This window comes from Homalodisca vitripennis, chromosome 3 (assembly GCF_021130785.1).
Source record: "Homalodisca vitripennis isolate AUS2020 chromosome 3, UT_GWSS_2.1, whole genome shotgun sequence".
NCBI lineage: Eukaryota > Metazoa > Arthropoda > Insecta > Hemiptera > Cicadellidae > Homalodisca > Homalodisca vitripennis.
The window spans coordinates 59,011,226-59,036,325 of NC_060209.1; the positions used below are offsets into that span (position 1 = coordinate 59,011,226).

The 25,100-nt window shown below is 32.4% G+C and overlaps 1 protein-coding gene across 1 annotated transcript in view; it reads left to right on the forward strand.

The window, feature by feature from the left end:
• The first annotated feature begins 976 nt into the window (after window positions 1-976).
• The window catches only part of LOC124358209 (pyruvate carboxylase, mitochondrial-like), a 42,189-nt gene continuing 18,065 nt past the window's right edge, over window positions 977-25,100 (forward strand). Inside the window, exon 1 of the mRNA XM_046810502.1 lies at window positions 977-1,133. The gene's annotated coding sequence lies outside the window, so the exon portion shown is untranslated. The remainder of the gene's footprint in view (window positions 1,134-25,100) is intronic.

A 25,100-nucleotide genomic window follows, 5' to 3' on the forward strand; every position in this document is an offset into this window, starting at 1 on the left:
TTGACATAACTGATAGAGGCATAAATCATTCATTGTACCAGTTATTGTGCTTAACGTCTGCGGTAGCTCTTGCAGTAAGGTGTTACTCGGTTCCGTTTGATGTACAGTATTTAATTTAATACCGATATAAACCACATCCAATTTTGTTACAATGCAACACATATGATTTACTTTTCTTGCAATTGGATTTTTTTGTCCAACTGTATGTCAAAAATACTATTAATAACACGCAAATATTTTAGGACGAAGCGAACAGTATTTTGGACGCATTAAAAATACAACTGCATTCAAGTTGCATTTTCTAGTCTTAGGTCTTAATTAATGCACGACTCCAAATTAAACAATTCTACTAGTACCTATTACAAAACGTAGGCGGTGGCTTTGAAAGAACAGAATGGTGTCTTCATTATCTTCTCTTAGGCCATACAAATTACGAAACAAAAGTTATATTTGTTATATCTTTGTAAAAGCTACCACTAATGATATTTTTAAACGTACGTCATTGGATGATAAAATTTATTTATGAAATATTAGAGCAGCAGACATACAGTTTACTGTCGAGTCAAAACTCATACAATAGTGTCAATCTGTTTGTAATTAATTTTAATTCATTCAACATAGTGTACACGGCCAAGATGTAAATTAAGATCTTTCAGACAAAACGGAAGAATTTAAATTTTCATCGTGTAGTTACTAACATACGCTACCATTCCACGATCTATACTGGTCCGAATTATTGTTGATATTTTCACATATTGTAACTATATGCCTGAATATTTGTGCAATTTCCACAGATGAATGTTTAACAATAGGGATATCTATATAGTATTGGACCAAGATAAGAGATATGATAGATCCATCCCGTTTTAAACATTCCGCGAATTTTACATAGTGCGCAATTCCGACAGTAAATGGTTTCCGTACGTTGGCCAGCCTGCTGAGCGTGACAGCTGATAAGAGTAAGTGGCGGCGAGTGGCGGCCTCTCCCAGAACTGCAGTATTGGGTCAAGGCGCTCCATGTGTTAGCGTTGTCGCCGCTAAAGTTTCAGTCCAGTATTATTAGCGCCTTCTGTCGGCCGTGTGTGCAGGATTGTGTTCGAATTGGTGCGAGTGTGATTTACGTTATATTGTTGGTGAGTTATCCTGTGTTTACTTGTAATGTTTAAGGGTTATGTAGGTTATTAATAACGTGTAATATCAAATAACACATTTGATGATTGTTTATTTAAAATTTAGACTATTTTCGATCTCATATAAAAGGTATTTATAGTTTATTGTTTACATTTTTGCTACATTCAAGATTGTTCGTGGCATAATTTGAAACTTTTGTATATAGAATTTGACAAGTTACAACTTGCAGTAATGCCCATTTATTACATTTTTATATTGATTTGTTACATTTTTTTAATGTAATACTATATAAGACTATATATAATGAATTGCAACTTTGGAAAAATACATTGGTGTATTTTCAGTTAAATGAAATGTTGTTTATATCTTCCGATAAATTCTGAATCTTTTCGTATGCCATGTCACACAGGCTTACACACATGTCTATCAGTATATACAATTGTTTACGTTATTTAACTATTACTACTACATTAGAAAATATACTCTAAAAAACGAACTTAAAATGAAGAGCATAAATTAGAAATTGTTTGTAGTACACATCCCTTTTAAACTTCTATAAGAATGTTAAACCGAGTTAATTGGCACAAACACATAATAAAGTTCGGGTTGATTAAGAATCTAACATTTCTATTTATTATTATAAGGTCTGTTACTTGCAATATTTAATTACTAGAATTTCTCATCCGTGATCAGTGGCATAATTAAGAGAGGGGGGGAGTGATGAGGGGAATCAACCTCCCCAAAAGTTATATTTATAATAAAATGCTATAATAAATTATAGTATAGAAGCAACCCAACTTGTTTTAAATACAACAGTTAAATATTTAACTTTGAACTAGACCTATCTTATTTATTTACGTTTAACCTTATTCAGATTAATCTCATACCCTCCAGTGTAGTGTGCTTTTAATTCATCTCCCCCCCACGACACAAAGCCAAGTTCTAATTAAGCCTCTGCTTAAAATCTTATCTTCCTTCATAACTCATATTCGGCGCACTTGTTCAACAATCAAATAAGAAAATTGTACTGTGACGCAGAGAGTATTTATACCTTAGAGGCTCATGTTTGAATAACGATAGGCCTATCTTTAAGTGAATGTGGAGACGAAATGAGAACGGAGATTTACTCACATTGTAACAAGATTTAGATAATGATAACTTATCATATATTGTTTTTATTAGTTTTAAAAATTAATTTTATTCTATATTAGACATAATTTGTGAAACTAAGTAATACATAATATAAAGTACATAGCCATATAACGAGTTTGCATGCCAATTAATATGATCTACTTTCTGTTTCTATAAAAATTTCAGACCTTTGAAAATTGTCAATTATAATAAAACTGAACGCATTTAGATTTGTTCATTGTACCTTTGAAGTTTATTGGTATTTTTATTTCGCATTTTTTCGAACTAGGTAGGGGCAACTTAACATTCAGTAATAGTGCGACCTTGTGATCCATGAGATTAGGGGCGTTAAAACAGAATTCAACTTAATTCTTAGCAATTTTGTATCTCATAATAGTAAAAACGTGTTAAAAAGTTCTGCTACCTCTGGTTCCGACCAGATAACCATATCGTTCCACCAATACTGATAGAATTTACAAATGTTTTATATAATATGTTTTATATTTTTAAGGCGTACTTGAATGAAACAAGTTATAAATATAAAGCAAAATTTATTGATATATCAGGAATTTGCGGAAATTTCCTATCAGATAGCACGATTTGTGCTTGTAACTTGTTGACCCATATTGAAACTTCCTGCTTATTGATGATTCATGCGCAACTTATCGAGTCATGCGTCCGGGGGAAATACATAGTTGTTGATATAATTAACACAACACAAACATAACATTTTCGCTTCGTAAATAATTTAAGAGTTTGAAAAAATTGGCTTAAGGGATCAGCTTATCCAGCCTACAATTTACAACATATAGACCTTACATTGTTCTTTCTTCTTGTGCTAGCCTAATTGATATTTTAGTTGAAGTTCACCACTCCAAAATCACTACTAAAGAACGTAGCTAGGAATAAGGGGGGGGGAGGATTCAGATAACTGATATTTTTCCGTACTGGACAGAAAGTAAGGCCCCATTTTGTTTCTTAAAAAGTTCTTGACTCGTTTCTATGTTAAGAACGATCTTTCAGCAGTACATGTCATTAGTACTAAATTATTAATATAATAATAATAGTTTACTAAAAAATTAACTGAAAAAATTGAAAATTTGGGGTGGGACCCCTTGGATCACCTCGCTGGACACGTCCTTGGCCACTACATATTATATGTATGTTTTATATAGTATAATACAGGCCCAAGCTCTCTGGACTCCTCATTTTACGGTTATTCTACACTGCTAGCAATTCAAACTGAAAGTGATAAGAGGCTGGCCGTAAATGGGATTATTTCCTATATGTGAGGTGCGTAGAACGGTCTGAACTCGCGCAGCCCTTGTAGCTCTGGCGGTCACCTCATTCCATATGCTAAAACTCATATGACTACTTCATAGAAACCTAGAAGTCATTTCACTAAACAGCCCAGAACTGAAATCCAAATAGTTGGAAATCCGCATTCCGAGGCAATATCAGACTCAGTATTACTATGATATAGTTGCATCCCCTACTAACTGTTACCATATTTAATGTATTTCTGTTTTGATGATATCATAATGCGTAATTAAGTTTTATGTCAAAGTTAGAAGGGATTAAAACTGAACTGGAATGTTTCCAACGCAAGATAGGCTTTTCTGACAGTTATACCGTATAACCACAGAGGAACAATATCACATCTTATACGGCAGAACTCAACGTTAAACGAGCAATGTTCGTACACTATATTTGTGCTATTAAATTTGTGTATGCTATGTTCTGTTAGGGATTTTTGTTTAAAATAAATGGTTATTTAGAATTATATTCGTACTTGAAACTGATTCTTTTTAACCTTGTTTCCACTAGCCTCGCCATTGTATGGTTTCGAGTATCGTAGTTAGCATCTCAAAATTTTATCCCGGAGATCTGAATTCCAATTGCGATTCGTACGCCGCCGCTTTTCTGTACGCTAACAAAATAATTATCTAAACCTAGTCTGAAGGATCATGGAAAAATATCCTTCAATGGGAAAATATTAAGACACTTTAAACGTTCTGGTTGCGCGCTATTTGGCAGCGAACAACAGAAACTGTAATTATAAAAATAATACTGAAAAATATCAAACGCGTTTTATTAAACAAACTCTGACAATAACAAAAAATACACAGCATTTATATTTAATTCATAAAAATTTGGTCATTGCAATAGGACTCAAATTGATTACAACTCTAAGCATATTTAGAAATCACATGATAAGGCTATTTATAAATCGCCGCACAGAAATGGTTCAAACGCACATAATTTCTGTGGCACAATTTTCATGTGAATAAAGCCTGAGGTAGGGTATTATTAAATGGCTAAATAAAACCAGAGAATTAAGTCATCAAATAAAGAAACACACATATTAATAACAATTGAACACCAACACCAGCTCGCTGTATTCCCAATAACGCCGAGCTTTCGGCATTGCGAGGTTCGTTTCACAGATGTCGGAGAACACTTGACCATCTGAGACAAGGATTTATGTGTCAATGTATTAATGTTATTCCTAGATTTTCTATAGAAAAAACGTAAGAATTTTTATTTATTTGGTATAGTTTGTTTGTATAAATATAATCGTAAAACATTAGTTTTATAAAAAGGACTTAACGAAATAAAAAATAATTGTCAACTAATTTCTAGGACTTTTTCGGATCAATGTAGTTTTTATTAAAATACAGTATAGATCTTCCTTTAGTTGTTTTACGGTTCCATGATTTTCTTAAGTATTTTATTTTGTATCTTATTGAAAAGAAATATAGGAAGAAACTCGATCAAACCAACCAATTTAAATAGCACTACCAGTTCGTAGTTTATTAGGTAAGGCACTGCTAAAAGAAAACGCATAGGTTATTATAAAATTATGTTTTCTTAATTAAATCCGAACGTTGGACGTTCTAAATTATTGTATCCCATGTTTTGTATTAAAAACTAAGAACGATTCATTTTTAAAGGGTAGTAATTTATTAATCTTTAAAACATTTAATAATTTTTGTTTTCGCCGTATTATATTTCCCTGTGTTTAATACAAATTTGTGCGGAGACAGTTTGGAAGAAGCTGTTTGAAAATTGTTTGTAGGGGCAAACTGAATAATTAATGTCTAAACCAACATTGGAATTAAAAAAATTGGTAAAGGCAGACTCAATGTTCTAAATATTATACTTTTCCTTGACCTTTTGATTCGGTGCAAATGAAGCAAAGTAAACACTTGATAATACATATTTAGACAAACGCCTCTAGACTATCTGGATTCTATTTAAGGATGTTATGAGGGGAAGGGAATAGATTTTATGTTCACTATGGAGGTAGATTAAAATAGATACGATTGAAGCGATTTTAGGAACATAAGTTACGTAATGAAACTGACCAGCTGGTTTTCCACTGCATTCCCGCACACCTAAATTCCAAAAATAGAGGGAATGTGGAGATCATAACTAGCTCAAGAAGAGTATCAAAGATACTACTTTCAATACCGTTACTCCACACATTTCAGCTTTAGTTCTACGTATTCAAGCACGGCTATTGAGCATTAGCATTGTGCAGAGCAATCATTCATGAATATTTAAATACATACTACTGTTGGGCAGTGTAGGCTTATGATAAGCGGACCTGGTTTTTAAATCACTTAGTATTCATCGATACTTCATATATCGATAATAGGACTATCAATCGATATCAAAGTAGCGTATATAAAATACTAAGTCATGTGTTTGGAATTTATTAAAAGAATTTATTTGATATATCCAGTAACATAATCTCATAAATAAGAAATCAAAACAACGGCAAAAAACATCTTGAAATTGAGAAAATTGCAGTTAAACATCTTTGAATGCTGTTTCATTTATCTACAGTTTACTATCATTTTTATTTAGATAAAGTTACATCAAATATTATAGGTTATAATCAGAAAATGTGTTTACAGTTCGTACAGATGGCTTATGTTAATTTTTCAAACTAAATAATCAGTATCGGTTGATAATAACGATGGGTTTAATTAAGCAATATTCTTTGTTAGTATAGATATAAAAATCAGGTTCGCTTAACGTGTTCTCTGCCCCCATTGTTTACAAGCACGGACAATCAACGTGTATAGGATTTGTTTCTCTGTGGCCATAGCCTTCAATGACGCTCAGCCAGATTCTATGATTAGATATTCTTAACCATAGAACACATTCTTGCCTATGTAGAACTTAAGTTTCACGCAACATATAAAATCAACATAAACTCTTGCTTGCCATATAAAGTATTCTCTCATTGTTATTCATTAAATTAGGTTTCATAGCTTTATTCAAATAATAAAAGTTACCATCATCGAATCAGTGTTGCTACATACAGTATATACATGAAGCTTCAGGCAACATTATAAGGTCTGTTACGATTGATGAGCTTCGCTAAAGCTCAGTGACCGAAAAAAAATTCTGAAGTTGTGTACTTAGATTTCTTCAGATATTGGTCCGAAACACAGTTGATCGTTGTTGGGTATTCAATGTTTTATTGACATTTTATATCGCCATCTTGGAACTAATAATAACATCTTTGTTGTAAATAATACGAACGCCTTCACATAATGGTGTAAGGTTAATTGTAAGAAAAGGCTCATCTAGGACTCAATCACTCTAGTTGTACATTTTAAAATATAGAAATTATTCATTCACTCGTTCATTCATTCATTCATTCATTCATTCATTCATACCTACGCAACTGGATAATCGTTTCAATCAAGTTTGTTTCACATTGCCACGGTCACTGATGATTCGCGTAGCGCCATCTGTGTTGACTGTACATTTCTAGGTTATGTTGACAGAAGCGGAGTCAGAGTCAGCCGATGTCTGTAATCACTGTGACGCCTGTAACCAATCTTGGCTTGTAACTAATTTGACCAATTTGGGGGTATTGGTGACTAATTAACTGAGTATTTGCGTACATTTTACTGTTTGCGTACCGAATTGGCTCGGTTAAGTTCGTTAACAGGTTTGTTTTAATAAAATCGTTCACTTTAGTCGCAATATCTATCAAATGTTATTCATTCCGTAATTTATTATTATGTAACGTATACGTTTTAACTATTCCGAAAAAAGTTATAAAACATACAAATCTCTTTTGTAGGGTTATATAAGAAACTGTATCAGTGTATCAGATTTACAGGGAATACATTTATTAATTCGTAACAAAGGTGTTACGAATTAGAAATAGTTTTAAAGAAATCTTAATTAGAAATATGGCAATCAGTTATATGTATTACTTATATAAACTAATATTAATTATTAGTTAGAGAATATGAGTGAAAAATGTTAATATTGAACGTGAAAAAATAATGATTACTTAGTATTCAACTTCACCACATTAGGTGAGTTGAATAAAAATTAGTGCCTTCTTAATTCTCGCATCTTGTGAGTGTCCACGCGGTTTCAATTGAATAAAACACACAGTTTCGCCTCAAACGATGAGTAGGCTCTTTTGTTGCAAATTTAGTAACTATTTGCGAGTGCCTACTTCAGTTTCTAGGCGAATAAAGTCAAAAGGCTACTCGTACAACGAAGAGCACGCTCGTTTAAGAAACGATTCCATTCGTTTTCAACATATTTTGGTTAATGGATGTCAGCGGCACCCACTTTGTGTTTTTATAATTTGCATATGAATGCCAAACTAACGCTGAAAATAGCTAAAGGAACCTAAACAAATAATTGAAGTATATTTAGAAATAGGTGGCGCCAACTTCACACGGCTGCTATTGAGTGCACATTCAATTTCTGTATATTTTACGTGAGTGGGGGCTCTCATCTTTTACATCAATAATATCAAACCTCAAACTATATTCAACCGTAAATGAGACTCACATTCGCGTGCGGACTCTCATATCGTTTGAGATTTAGTTTTGTCTAGTTTGTCTTATTGTTCTTGTTTTATCAATGCATTAGGTATGGTTATACAATATGAGTTATTTATTACTCATATCTGACGAGCTGTCACCGTGAAATGGATAACCAACTTTTACCAAAATGCATTAATGCGCAGCTTTACTTTTACGAATTGAACTATTAACATTTATTTAGCCTGTCCAGAACCTTGTCCACATTCCTAACCAATTTTTATTAAATATACACCACATTCACTTATTTTATTGTTCCTAGCAATAAGAACGCATAGTAAATAAAAATAAATATTATTGGCTGAGCGTTAACGAAGTGAAATTTATCACTCGCGGGGCTGTCTGTCTGTCCGCAACTATATCTCGAAAACGAAATGACGGGCAGACTTTACATTTTGCACGCAGCTTCATTAATATGTATTAGCAACACTGAGTTTGATTATGGTGTATTTCATTCCATTGGATTTGGCTGAGCGTTAGCAAATATATTTTTTTATTGGTCTTATGGGTAACTATTATGGAAACGAGAAAGTAGCACAATACTCTTACAGTAATGTATAAACAAACTGGGTACTAACATGTGACATATTTATTCATACAGTAAAGAGAAAATAGTGAAAAGTCAATGGTAGAGTGGGCGACAAGATTCGATTTTAGAGCGCCCTTATGTTGAAAGTACCCTCTTTAACTCACAGGGGTAGAGCAAAAATTGTATTTAACACGACTACGAAACATATTTTAATGAATAAGAATGTGAATGTACCATATCTTAGACGTTTTCAGAACGATTTCATCTGTAGACTTTGAATTTTTGAATAAAACTTCAATTCTAAATAGACAAGAATGGTTTCTATGATGGAGTATGTCCAACCCTGGAATTTGGCTGAGCGTCGTTGAAGCTGACACAATTTCTCTTTTACCCACCGTGAAATTTCTTGTCTATCCGATTGTCTGTGTTTCGTGTGTAGATTGAAATGAGCTGTAAATTTGAAATTTTGCAAGCAACCTCGACGTAGCATGCTACGTGACACGTGGTGTGGCGTACTCCTGCCTTGTTATATATTGACGCCGTAATTTATCAAATACAGGAAGCGCCCTACTTCAACGTCACGGTCGACAACAGAGAGGAATTATTAATAAACCTGTAGCAAGCTGAAAATTCACTTAATATTAACGCATTGCTGCTTTCAAATAAAATAATTACACAAATTGGGAAGGTATAACTAAATTAAACCTGCATGAAATAAAATAGTACTTTTTACGTCGATTAGTTGACACAGATGTCGAACGATGTCTCCAAATAACAATAGGAGATGTTGTACTACAATGATAAGTTATCTTTCATCTCTAAGAATGTAGTGAGCATTGGCACTTGAGTGGGTTTTCATTCATCGAAATCAATTTCATTACTCTATAGGTGAGTTTGGTTATCTATTTGGCATTTTTTATGGAATGAGAGTTACTTTTCTCTGAGGAGGTTTACAATTTCACCAAGTATCTCAACTGCGGTCCGTTACACCAAAGACGATATTTGTCGAGTACTTGCTCCGCTCTAGCACCTTACCACTGATAACAGGCTCATCGTTTACTGATAACGGGTTTAAGCTTGTCCTCACTTGACAATACGGTGATAGTAGTTTTACAATACATGTGTAAATCATACACGTGACAAGTGCAACATTCTGTTTATCGTTCTCATTCAGAGAGAAACGTTTACTATACGCGGCGAAGGCTGTTTGTCTTTCATACTTCCCAAGGTATTTTATTGTAACAAGTTTTTGGGTAATACACTTTAAGTGATATGCCCATCAATGTTTCTACCATACCGAAAACAGCCCTCATGATAGTACTGAGGGAAAATTTCTATTTCACCAAAATGCACCCCTCCCCCCACAACCCAAAACCACCTCCCGTTCCAAAGTATATAGGCTTTATATCTTAAATATCTCGACTAAGCTTATTTGCCAGCTCGGTACCACATTTTGTTCCAATATAGCGGCGGATTAACTTCAAATAAATTAACAACACCGTTATTTATGGAGCTAGAGAAATAATAAGTGTTCTGGAATTGCTTATAACATTTTATAAACCTTTTGTAATAAACAATTCGTTGTATCTTAGACGTTTTTCGATATATAAATAACTTGTAAATTCCACAAGAAATAATTTAAGAATACATAAGTTGTCACAAAATCTACCTACTTCTTCTGACAAATCCCGAAGGACTATTTAGTCAATGAATCAAATACTAAACTTTTTCTGATAATTCTTTAATATTTTATTGTGTTTACAATTTTTAAATTAATTTTTCTCAGTCAATATCTATTTTGGATGAAAATGACCATGAAATTTCAAAATAATGGTATATTTTACGCTAGCCTTGCCTAAACAGTACAGGGATATTGAACTACACACATAATGTATATTCCTATTAACATCAACATGAAATGCAGTCCACTACAATGTTTATATTTATATTGAATTTCTTGAACTGCCCAAATTTAAAGATAAATGCATTTATATCTAAGAATATTATAGACGGCGTTCAGTAGGAGGAACTATTTGATATTTTGTAAAGAACTCTGGATTTATCACCACAGACAGTGTTCGATCTGGTATAATATTTAATACCACATGTAAAGTCTAGTTTCAGTTGAGCGGGGATTAACTTTTTGCAATCGCGCGTCCATGTAAGACTTTGTTTCTTAACTTTCTGGATTCGTGAGAAAATTCTTAAGGTTCAATTTTGATTTAATTTCGTAATTTATATTTCATGGTATACTTTTATAAACAATATTAAAACAACAAACAAAAACAACAACACAAAAAAACAAAACAAACAGAAAACAAAACCATATGTTAAATAATAACAAAATGTCTAAAATAATATACAGCACGTTTTTATTCACTATAGTTGTTTATAATTATTTCCCGTTTTGTTTATTTTTTCCTCTTCTTATTTTCTTGGAACTGTTCGATTGTAAAAATTAGATAGGTGGATACAAATTGTGAAATATTGAAATATATATCTATATTAAAATGTATATATTAGCTCTTATATATTTATTACTAATTTCTCTTTATTTCTGGCCTCGGCGTTGAAGTAGGGCGCTTCCTTTAGTTGATCAATTGCTAAAGTTACCTACTATAAACATCACTTACATTGTATACAACAATGCAGCTGTGATTTTAAACTTTCTTGTATCTATCTCTAGAATCTGTATATCTCTGTAAATCTTAGCTAATGCCGAGGCCGTCCATAATTTTGCAATGCGGAGAGACAGGCAACACGGTAAAAGAATCCGCTACAATATTCAGGCGTTAATCAAGGGTTAGTCACAATGGGTTCAATTATGTTGTTTTGTTCCCCAAGGTCGACCAGTGGATCGAGACAGGGATCGGCAACTATGGCGCAGATTCTAGCAACATCCAGAGACCACATTGTATTGTATTCGCGAGGGCTGTATTGCTTATACTACTAAAATGTTTGTTCGATTTGATTCGTTAAGACCAAACATCAATATTCTAAAGTGTGGAAGGCGTGATTTGTCAACTACTTGTTTACATTGCGATGGTTCATGTGCGTATCACCGGGGTCTGTATGGAAACCGTGTGGTTGCATCCATCTCAGGGACTCAGGTTCGAATCTTGTTTCGGTCGCGGTATATTTGCTAACTGAAAATAATCATCTGAGCGTATCCTGAGTAGTGTGATAAACCTTTCTGGGATAGAGATACATATATAATGTTTTAACACAAAATATAAAAAAAGCTCAAACCGACCTTTTTTCATTGGTGAAACCAGTGAGAAAACTGAGAGGTCGTGATACCCACTCGCACGACAGTAAAAAATAAATAAAAATCTATGAAATTTTTATTGAAAGAATGAATTAATAAGTTTAATTCCAGCCAAAAAGTATACAGAATACATTATTAAACTATTATAAATACATAAAACTTAGTACAATAGCTAATCTATTAACAACTATATTAAAAAATAATCTATTGGATAAGCTTACATTGGCAGTCTGTCTATGCGTAGTACAGTTGTTTCCATCCGCCTTAGTCATAAAAATAATAAAATGCCAAAATGAGCGGAAAAAATTAATAAAACAACTTTATTAGTAGACTGAGATTTTCGGTTCTCATGTCCTTGAAATAGAAACAAAAATTCAGAACAAAAGTGAAAAAATGTCGTGGCAGCATTGAAGACACTAGCAGCAAAAAAAGAAACGTATGACGTTGAAACTATTAGACTCAACAATTAGAGAAGAGGGAGGCGAGTGAGAGGTGCGGCTTCATAGCACCTAATCTTTTAGCACCTAATCTCATACCACCTACAGAAAAAAAGTCGTCATTTAGGTGCTGTGATATTAGGCGCTATAAGATTAGGTACTGTGCAACGATCCACGGTTCGTTTAGGTGCCGTGAGACTGTTTCAAGTTTCAGTGTCACAGCACCTCTCGCTTTGTTCCAAAGGGGCCTTGGTGGGGACAGAGGGGATGGAGGAGAATCCAACCTTGCCCCTCACCCCGCTCCCGACGACCCGCCATTACTGTCCTCTACAGCAGGGCGAGCAGTCGACAGCACAAGGCGAGGCGACACGAGATAGACATTTGTCTCCTCGCACAAGAGAAGGGTCCGTGCGCATGGCGTGCGGCGGTTGTTGATTACAACTAATAATGGCACCAAAAATTATTTACCTTGAATTTGAATGAATGTTTAGGCCAAACCGCAAATCTTGCACATAACCAATAATGTAAATTATTTGTTCATCTAATTTCATTGTGTTTTACATTTTTATATAAGTTTTTATCGTCATTGGAATTAAATGTGTTCAAATCGTATATTCCGTGCACTGAAAACCGGTAATAATTTGCATTCAAATCTATATAAAAATAGGCAAAGCCTTAAATCATTCATCACTTCTTCTGCAATTTCCCTACGTCAGACAAAGTAAATATTTTATACACGTAAGTATCATGACTTACATTAAAAGCAAATTTATTTGGATTAAAATGTAACATCCATAGGGAATTTCAACCATTAGAAGAACTATAGTTTAGCTTTTTAACCTCCCAATGTTCTATAACAGTGAAATTTGACTCACGAGTTTTATACTTTCAGCCGAAAAATCTTGCTATTTCATGCCAAACTGCTAGATAAGTGTTATAATGAATACAAGTACTATACATATATGATGTTTTTGTGAACCAAATACGAGATTACTTAAAATAACCCGAACGATGTTAGAAGCATTGAAAGACTCGACAGACTGTAACATAAGTGGTAGCGCACAGACGATTCTTCTTTATCTTAAAATCAATAGAGTTCTTATTTAGACCAATAAGAGCATATGTACCAAGTTTGAAGTCACTAGGGCCTTTATAATAAGAGTTATCGCACAGACGGACGCACAACAAACCATTTCAATAAAGCCTTTCGATTCTTCATAAAGCGTTAATAAATAGGCGGTTCTTTACATTGCATTAAAAATATATATTTATTTTATAATTACTATATAAACTTATAAGTCAAACTGCAATTTCTATAATTCATTCCATAAAATAACGAAACTAACCTGAGCTGTTATAGTAAAAAAATCAAACTGTACAAAAATGGATTATATTAGTTTTTAATATTTAACTTAATGCTGTTCTCCGTGTTATCAAGATGAGTGATTGTGCCGATTGCGACGATCCTCTGCCTCATGTGAGTGAACATGCTGTTTGTTCTCAATGTAAAACAAATCTACACTTCGTTTGTGCTGATATTTTAGAAAGCACATGGAATCGCATGGGACAAGTACGTCGTGAATCATGGAAGTGTAAGAACTGCTGCTCAGGTAAGAGTAAATAGCAAAAATAAACAATTACTAAGGACATTTTGGCCAAATTGCAAGAAGAAGTTTTGTCAAAATGGAGGATACCGTTCAGGCTCAATTTGAAAAATATGATATTACTTTTAAGAAACAAATGGGTGAATTTAAGGAGCCCATACAATTTTGTTTCTATTTATTATTGCTTATAAATTTGTAATGCTTATAATTACATTTTTTTGTACATATTGTTAATGCTGCTTTATTCTAAGTAATATTATAATAATCTCGTGGTATACCATTTATTAGATTTACACTGCTTTTGGCTAGTTTATGAATTTAGTTTAAGTGAAGACAATGTTATGGAAATATGAATTGGACAATGAACACTAAGATAATTGTAATTATGATTCAACTGAACTCCCGCACGCGCGGCTTGAGGTGCACTGGGAGGTAAATTTTATTTATATTATGTATTTTTAGATAATAAAGAAGATTGAACTTTAACTTGAACTTGAAAAATTGATTTAAGAATATTATTTTAATATTCTATTAAAAAGTGCATATTGTTGTCTATCAATGGCATGAGTATACATTTTAAAAAGGTGAAGATGTCTAAATTCTTTCAATCTGGCTTATGGGCTTATATGAAATAATATCCATAGTACGATTACAAATAAGACCTACATATTACACATAAAAATGAATCACAACATATTCTTATTTCGACAAATTTTTAGTAATCCGTTGAAATGTTAAGAAATTTTATAAGAAGAGGTGGATCAAAATAGTTGCCTGGAATATTTTACAATTTAAAAACTATTCTAATATTGTTTCATAATCGAATTTTAACTGAGTATTTAAAAGTTGTTGACACTCAGTTCATGTTCGTAAAACAGGCAGAAACATTTTAATACAAATTAAATTTCAGAACGGTGCTTGATCAGTAGATACGTAGACAGCAAAATTTGTTTATATATATACTTAAATATATATACTTATATATATATATATATATATATATATATATATATATATATAATTTCAATAAACATTGAATCGCAAAAAGTACAGAGGCAGAAACATGTGTTTACATTTAGATTTGAATAAATATTGAATTATTGTAAAGTGCTTAATCAGTAGTGTAATGTAGATTGCAAATACGAAGTTATTTAATTTTAAATTTAGATTGCGCCAATGATCAATAATCCATCTAATACAATAGAAATGCTATTTATACGCTGTTATAACAACTACCTTATTGTATAAAGCTGTGAATGTTTGCACATAACGTAATCTAATCTGGTTAGTTCCTTTAACATTGTGTATGGCCTTTTTACTGTAGTTATTGAAAAGCAAATGGAGATAATATTGCCCTATTACTTGAAGCATATACATACATACATATACATAATACATATTTAGCGATCGGTAAAAATATCAAAATCACTTAATCATCAAAATTTAACCTAAGTTAGATTCCGAAACCAACATATGAGACCATTGTTTTGGTTAGCGCAACAGCATAAATCAATTGTGGAACTATAAATAGATTAGACCGGGGGTGAATTTAAACGACCAGAACAGACTCATATTGACCGCAGCAATTTTTGAGTTGTACGATACACTTTCGTCATTGGGATAAAAAGGCTAACTCTTATTGTTACTGAAGCCATCGAAGAACGTCAATAAATTAACATGAAATGTGGGAGGGAAATACTAATCTTATAAAAAACTGTTTCACTTTACGACTTCAGGATCCCAAATCTCTGTTCTTTAAACTTAAATCTAAATTGGATCAGGAGATTGGAATAGCTTTGAGTGACTATCGATTATCTCTAGACTGTTTATTATGTTATAGAAAAAGAATACATAGATATATTGTCCAGTTTTTCAACAGAAAATTGCGTGCGAAGCCGCGGGTAACTGCTAGTATATATAAATATATATATATACCATTTACATTATCTGCCATTATTTACTAAGATAATTACATACACTTTTATAAAAATATTTAATAAAATATTTTAAAAATAAATATTTAATAAAATATTTTATACACTTGTATAAAATATTTCCAAATAATCACAGGATCTCACAAAATACAATCTTCACACGCCACAATACAAAAACCTCCATAAAGGAATAGAATAGAATAAACTTTATTTCTCATAAATATGCACACATTCCAACATATTCAATACAAATATACAACAAATATAAATGCAAACCACATACATAGCATGAAGGTTATTCAAATATTACTTCATGAACTTAATTGTTGATCAGCTGATATTGCCAACCTTTGCAAAGAAAATATGACGATAAAAAGTGTTGAATAAATGATCAGCTGTTACTCACAACCTAAACATTAGTTAATATTTTATGCAGATAAGAATATGCATTTTTGTGCGTCTGTTTTATTTTTAAATAAAGCTAAATTTCAATACCTATTATTAATTTTTTTCCTAAGTAATTCACATGAATCTTTTCAGAATTAAATGTTCTACAAATCTGTTTAAGAAAAAAAATGACCTTTATTTAACATTTATGGAAGTAATCTTACGTTAAACACAAAAATATGTTATTTCTTTGCACCAATTCTTGTGTTTTACGTAAGATATCTCTGAAAGTATTGCATTTACAGCTCTGGTACGAATTTTAATAGATTTTTCAGATATAAAAACATAAAAAACAATCGTATTTGTATCTTTGTAACTACCTTTACCATTTTTATACGGCCTGACTTCACCAAGGGTTCTAAAATCCGGGAGAAATCTTTCGCTAGGCGTAACTCGCTAACGAAGCGTTTCCGGGCATATGGTTATATGAACTTTTTTACTTGTTTTTAGCTATAGAATAAGCTCCCGAGAGATTGCCGTTTAGTTTTGAATCACCCTGTATATCTTATTACAGATTGCGCCAGTAACGCACTTATAAGAGCGTGTCTTGTTTTGGCTGTTCAAAGAAAATAACAACTTGTTATGAGTCTTTATAAAAATTATTAATCAGCCTGCTATCTCTGAATTTTGGTGTATTGGCGCGAATATCTCTCTTAGTAATGATTGCATAACAAATTTAAATTAATGTTTAAATTACATTGTCAAAGCTGAACATTCATAGATTAAAAATGAATGTATGAGACCATGTTAAACAAGTCGTGAATCTTAAAAAGAGGATGAGGACTATTAGAACATTACTTGAAAAAACTGAGAACAAGTATACAGTAAGGCTTCAGAAGACCCATATAACATGACATACAGTGCAAGACGACAACATCAAAACGTATATTAACACTTTTGTTGCTTGTATATACTGAGTGAGACCGACTACTCTCAGTCCTCCCACTGCGTCGTAAGAAGTTTGCCGCAGTCTACTTGTAGACTGATTGTTGTTAAAATTAATCTTCCTGATTTTTGAGGATCAAAGTTATTAATTGTTTAGGACGCAATCTGAATACCTCTTAAAATGTTCCATATGATACTATTAATAACATATCCATTCCATTGTAATCTATTTATAGAGGATGTATTACATAGGAAAGAAATAAAATTTTATAATATAGAAAAAAAATAGGCTTTCAATCTCGGTTTTTTATTGTATATAAAAAATTATAATTATCAGAAATAAACTCTAATTATTGCCTGGCTCACTTGCCTACATAACGGGCATTGGAGATTAACCTGGCAACCATGCAGTGTGTCTCAGCACTCAGTGCACTGGCACAAGGCACAAGGAAAGACCACATATGTGTAGACCTTTGAATCAGGCACACTGCACAGTTACGAGGCACGCAGCAGGAGTGCCTCGTGAAAAATACAACAAATATTGCAATTTGTCTTCTGAGTAATTATAACATGCCTATTTTGTTTTTTGTTTATTCTGCAATGCTCAATAACAATATTATATTTATTTCTGCTATTATAATTATGCAAGTTGCTAGTCAAAATTAATGATGACATGTTTTTTGTAATATACAATACTGAGTCAAAAATATATAAATTTATAAAAGTTTCCACCAAAGCTTAAAAAAAGTGGTTCACAGTGTTCTAGTGGTTGTGATTTTGTTATTATTCTGATAGCTTTGTTTTTCAGGATAATGATTTCATTAATTTTAGCGCTATTACCCAATAATATTAGGCCATACCTTTTTATTGATTAAAAATAGGCATAGTATGCAGATTTAAAATATTTTTCAGTAAAACAATTTATAATACGTCTAAGTAAAAAAATTACTCTACCAAAATATTCCTAGAAATTTAGCACAAGAAAAGAAATAATTTGGTGTGTCAATTGTAGGGGTTTGTCGTAAAGTAAACAAAATGTTTTGAGTTTTGACTTCATTTAGTAAAGATCCATTTGATCTAAACCACACTGAGGCTTTCTCAACTGATTCAATGACAAGAACTTGTAGTTTGTCAAAGTTTGTATGGTTATTCTAAAGAGTTGTGTCGTTAGCATATAAAAGAGATTTTAACCTAACAACGGTAGGAAATTAATTTATATATAATAAAAACATAATAGGGCCCAGGACTGACCCTTACGTACAAGAATCCCGATCACCAAATTTCCATTGATAGAAACAAACTTTTCGCCTGCGGTTAGATAAATAGTCTTTGAAGAACTCTTTAAAGCCGGATTCCCATTAATACCGTAATAGTTAAGTTTTAAGGCCCTGCTCAAGCCAAAATATGTTACCTGAGCAAAGGCTTTAATCTCAAAAGTGTTTAGGACCTCCTTAATTAGTGAATAAACTGCATCAATGGTGTATTTACCTCTTCTATTGTAATAAATTTAGATTGATGTTATTTTCCAGATACGCAAAAGGTTCATCATGTAAAACAGTTTCTATTATTACAGGACAGGTAAAATTTATACTGGGCAATAGCTCTCAGGGAAACTCCTAGACCCTTTCTTAAGAATCGGGCAGATATACATATAGTTAATGGGTTCAAAAACGTATGGTAAATTCGTTAAAATATATTGTTAGATTTGTTATAAATGTCTTTGCTTTCTGAGTTTTTAACTCTTTTGACAGCTTTAATGACCTCATCAATTGAGACTTCTACAAAGATAAATGTTTTTCTTTCAAAATATGGTAATTTCTTATTAAGTTCATTCTATTAACATGAGGCTTTTTGATACTACCCTTTATTCGGTGTTAACCGAGTTGATAAAACAAATGGTTTAAGTTACCTGGAGTGATATTTATTGATAATGTCGATTGAGATGCTAAATGTTTGTATTTTCGTTTATCTGCACCGAAAACGCCTTATATTGGCGTTAAAAACCTCTCTCCAGGCCTTATATTGGTTACTGCTCTTTTATATTTTTGCGACATTGTGAGTTCGCATCTTCTACGGACTTTTTATAACATTTCTAGAGATTTAAATAGTTAACACGAAGCCTGTCTAGTAGAAAGTTAACACTAGTAGAAAGTTTTGTCGATTTCTCCAAAAACAAAAATTTCTTTCATTTGGTCCAGTTCCCCACTATACCAATAATTTTGATTTCGACCTTTAATCTCACTAACTGTGGAACGTTGTTTTTTCACTGTAGAGTAAAATGTTTATTTATGAACTGAAATGGAGAAATATGCATGAACGAGTTTTTGGGTAGAGAATACTCTTCCATTACTAAGTACGACATTCCAATCATGTGAAAACGAATGGTTTGTCAGATCATCAATAGAGGATTCTGGAAAAATTAAAATTAAATGTGTCACTTGTACTTTTGGATTTAGCAAGGTTTTAATGTGTCACTTGTACTTTTGGATTTAGCAAGGTTTTAGATGTTTCAGACAAAGTATTCTTTTGAATATTTAAAATAAGCCCATTACGATCCGAGAAAGAAAAATAAAGATGTTGCATGAAATAACCTGATCTAGGCAGACTAAAAAACATTATCAAGACAATGGGCTCCCCGAGTTTACAAAGGAAGTTTACAAGGAAGTAAGGAAGGGAAGTTTACAAAGCAAAACGTAGTTTTTTATAGCGGGTACTACTTCCATGAAAACGAGTAATCTAGGTTTATCTTCTTTAACATACTTATAATCAATTTATATGACGAGAACTCTGTGTGTGTGTGTGTGTGTGTGTGTGTGTGTGTGTGTGTGTGTGTGTGTGTGTGTGTGTGTGTGTGTGTGTGTGTGTGTGTGTGTGTGTGTGTGTGCGTGTGTGTGTGTGTGTGTGAAATTTAAACTTTTTTCGAGTAGCGGGAAGATGAAAAATAATAATATACTTTTTCTAGGGTTTGCAATTTTATATTTCAGTCGCTATGGTAGTTAATCTTCATAAAGACGCTATTGATTTTCTGTTAAAGTTATGAGTTTAAACATTTTCCTGTTGTGGTTTGTGTGAAAATAAAACTGTCGATATTTTATCTTGTGATTTTGGCACACGGGGCAAGTTGGTATGTGTGTTTCATTAAGCCATAATGTAGTAAGGTTCCGGCACAGTTACTGTGTACCTCGCTTGTTCTGCACCCTCACTCATAAGTAAAGACTATTAGTAATAAGCATTGCGTGATTTATAAATAAATACAAGTCTAATGAGTTTCCCAAAAAACTTGTTACGCCTTTAATTATTAACTTAGAACTCTGAATTATCAGTATGTCGTTCTTTAAGAGACATACAACAAATGATATATTATATTTTTAACTGTAATTATTTTTGAATTAGGAGGAGTTAAATTGGAGAAAGCTTAAATTTAAAAGAAAACTGTGTTTTTCTTCATATTTTTGATTATCACAATCAATAAACATATCTAAAATATCTCACTTTCGCTATAATATATATATTAATACTACCTAAGCCGTCAAACTTTTTCAGATGTAATAAAGGGGTATATTTTAATGTGGTAGACGTTTTAAGTGTGTGTGAGAGAGGTCGCCGGGATCCGGTAAAAATAACATAATATGTCATAATATAAATTCCTAAACGAAACGTCCACCGCCTTCAATTCTTCCTGCGAGCGCGTTAATGCAACCCGCACAGCACGTGTCAATAACCAACTCAAAGCTCTCCCCTAACCACGCGACTCAACGGACGGTCGCCCACTGGCCACGGACAGTGGTGGCGGCCTATCCCTCCGGCGATCCCCACCACTCCCTTTTAGGTGGTGTGATATTAGGTGCTATAAAACTCCAGCACGATCTTTAGGTGCCGTGCGACTCTCGGGCATTTCCTTAGGTGCTGTGAGATTAGGTACTATAATATTAGGTGCTATGAGAATCGGTGCTATTAGACGGTTAAATTTTAGGTGCTGTGAGATTAGGTGCTATTAGATTAGGTGCTGTGAACCCCCACGGAGTGAGAGAGGGGGGCAGTGGCAGTGTCATTGTCAGTTCTGTGCCTGTGAGGTTGATCAAAGGTTGGGTCCTCTGTACTTGGCAGTAACAATGGCCTCGGCTTCTGACATGTCTAATTGCAATAGCCACTGACTAATTTGTTTTTAAAAAACTGATAAAGAATGTGCATTGAATAAATTTTGAGTATTAAAGTACCGAGAAATATTCCTGAACAATATGCGTGATATGTAAAAAGAATTGGTAGTAAAACACGAATTATTTATTTTTTGTGATGAAAAATAAATAATTTGTTTATACAGGTAAATAAATATGTTGTAACTATATAAAACTGTCTAATCCCATGTCGCTTTTAGCTCTACGATGTATATACATAAGCGGGCTGTGTACTCTATACCTTAAACTTGATATACATAAACTTTCTGCGGGTACTTTATTAGCATACTATGTAAATGTATCCTCAAATAGTGAAATGCTATGACGTGCAAAAAGAAAACGTGAGTCCTTCAAGATGCGACATCGTCGTACTACTCATAAAACGTGCACAGGTTTCCTGATAGAGTCGCATCTTTTCGTTGAACATTGTTGAAACATTGGGCAGATCTATACTGACCATAGCTATTTAGACGCGAATCGTAATTTAATGATATTCAGATTTGAGTTTAAATACCCAAGAACTTGGTTCATATTTATTCCGGAAATAATTTTATTAATCGACAGACTTATTAGTTAAATACAAACAGATTAATATTAAAGGAAAATTGTTAAATATTATAAATTATCAGGTGTATAAACATTAACTATAGTTTAATATATCACCTAATAATTGCTTTGAAAACGTTTTGCTTTTCTGAGAATCCAGAAATCAAATATATTGATCTCTTTCATAATTAATCGTCTTATAAAATTTGGATTACTAGCAGTTGCCCGCGGCTTCGCACGCAATTTCCAGTTGAAAACTGTACACCATATTCACTTATTCTTTTTCTATCACATTCTAAACATTGCTGAGATAATTAATAGTCGTTCCTTCGTGAGCCTCTTGGGCGCATTATGAAGGTACGTACCATATTCCTGCCTCTATTTTCGTGGTTTTTGCTAGGTGTTGATAAGTTATTCAGAACAAGTAATGTATATGGATGAATCTCGGTAAACTAATTAGGTTATAAAGCATCAAATTTGGACTGTTAAAATTAATTTTCTGTCTAAGATATTTCCAGTATTATTTAGGAGTGTGCCTTCAAGAAAATGTATCAAGAAATCCAATTTCGATCATAAAGTGTCTTCTTTCGGCTCTTTTCATTTACCTTCGATGTAACCAAATTCGATTACCTTATGTGCAAACATTCATGGATTTTTACAATGAGGTTGTTTTTATAACAGCGTTTAATAGTATTACCATTGCATTAGATAGTTTATTGATCATTGGTGCAATCTGAATTTAAAATTAGGCAATGACGTCTTCTATGCAACCTGCATTACACTACTGATCAAGCACTTTACAATAAAAATGTTCTAAATTTTAAATGTAAACAAATGTTTCAGCCTCTTTGATAAACTTCAGCTGAAAGTATTAACAGCTGTTAAGTATCAGTTCGCTTTGTATTACGTGTCGTAGCGCAGTCTGTCGGATCCAATATAAAACACTCCAACATCAACAACAATTTATAATTAAAAAATTAATTAAATAAACTATTTAAATTGGACCAAATTGTGAATCTAAACCATTCACCATTTCCACTGAAAACACACAAAAAGTTTCATCAAAATCGGTCCAATAGTTTCTGAGTCTATAAAGGACAAACACACAAACATTCATTTTTATATATATAGATGAATGGCAGATAATTAAATTGATTGGAAACTGAAAACAATCAGTATTTGGTTTCATTTAAAACATTAGTTAAAATTTTACAATAACACAATTGTTTTATATTATATTTTAATTGTTTTTTACATTAAGTTTTTTTAATTGAATGGATATAAATATTGCGGGAATCAATCATTTTTTACTCTATAAAATCAATAATAGACAGTTATTTATGAATTAAATAATAAGCTAATTTAATATCTTTATTGTAGATACATTATTATTTTACTTATGAGTTATTTCTCTACATTTGAAATAAGCATATTCCATTGTTAATACAAAATACATTTATATACTGTAAATATTGAGTGTATTCCAAACTCTCTACCAATCTTTTCAGGTATTATTCCTGGATCAAATACAAAACAAATTATAATGTTTAAACTTTATATAAAAAGAAAACCCCATTTTAAAATAAAGCATCTAAATAATTGTAATTGTTCTGAAATTATGCCAATAAGTTTTAAATGTATATACCAAATTTCAACTTAATACAACAAGCCATTCTTAAATTAAAGCAGCTAAGTTAAAATAAATGGCAGCTTTTAATTATTGAGTTTTAAAGAGTTGTAATATGATATTTTGGTTTGTTGTGGGTCCAGGAATAATAACTAAAAATATTGGTAGAGATTTCTGGGACACTCCGTTAGTATACGTGGAGTATGCAAATATAGAGGAAGATGGAGAAAAATTGTTTTATTACAATAAAAATGTCACGACCTAATACCACTTTTACTATTGGTCCAAAAAACTCAGATGCTGAGAAGCAGCTGCCTACAATAAGATAATTTCTTAGTTCTTGCTGAAATTCTTTTTTCGCTTTTAATTTTGATATCGTAATGCAGTTTTGAGAAACAAATTGCCTCAACATAATGTAATAGTTTGGCGGTTGGATGAGGTATTTGTCTTAGGTCTGTTTGGTTGGCTAAATGGCTAAATTATGTGGCTCTGATCCACTAAATTTTGTAAAAGATGCAGGTTCATATTCATATTTTGATACTAACGTTAGTATGTTATAATTTTTAAATACAGTTTTAAATGATTTCCTGTCTCTTAGTCCGGCCTATACACGTACTGTTTGCATTTGTAGAGTAAAACTCTATTATTATTTAGTCAAGTCTCAATTAAGAAGTGATACAATATTTTCATAATTTTTCTACGCTGATTATTAGCCATTCCGCGCATAAGAAAGATACTTGATGGGGGCTTACGACAGAAAGCATTAACATGATGTTGCCATTTTAGTCTTTCATGGATGGTAGTTCCTTATCATCCTCATACATTAAAGTATTTTCACTCGGCACTATTTTTGCTAGATCGTTAGTATACATGTGAATAACATTGATTGCAGTACCGAACCTTGGGGAACTCCATAACAGCACGTACCCCAGTCAGACTAGCTGTTATTGTTTTAAAAGATTGTTTCCTATCAATTAAATAAGTGGAAAGTCACTGTAGGGGGATGTTAGTAGACCTATTCGCTTCCGTACAGACTAAAAAAAAGGTCAACACAAAAACTTTCTTCAAGCTCATCGCCCCAAGCACTAGATCATTACCATATTTACTACTGACCACACGATTAATAAATATCAATGTTAACTACTTTGTTGATCGTGGTTTGGTTACCAAAATTAATTGTTTAAAGTATCTACGCACTAGTTTAGGTTTTAACCAATAATGCAGTAAATCAACAAAAACCATTTTAAGGCTTAATGCGACATTTTATTCGTTTATTGCAGTATAAAGTGTATCTGTGTTATCTGAATACTTAGTATTAATTTTTACCACGGATTTACCCGTGTAAAGATAAACTTGGTTTTTTATTAGATATATTTTTAACAACGACTGAAGTTCATTATGCTTCAAGTTCCATTATTTTCACTTTCTGTTAAAAAAATTAATTTTATATGTGCTTAGGCCTATACATAACACCATTATTCAATACGCTAAAAACTAAAAAAAAACTACAAAAGTA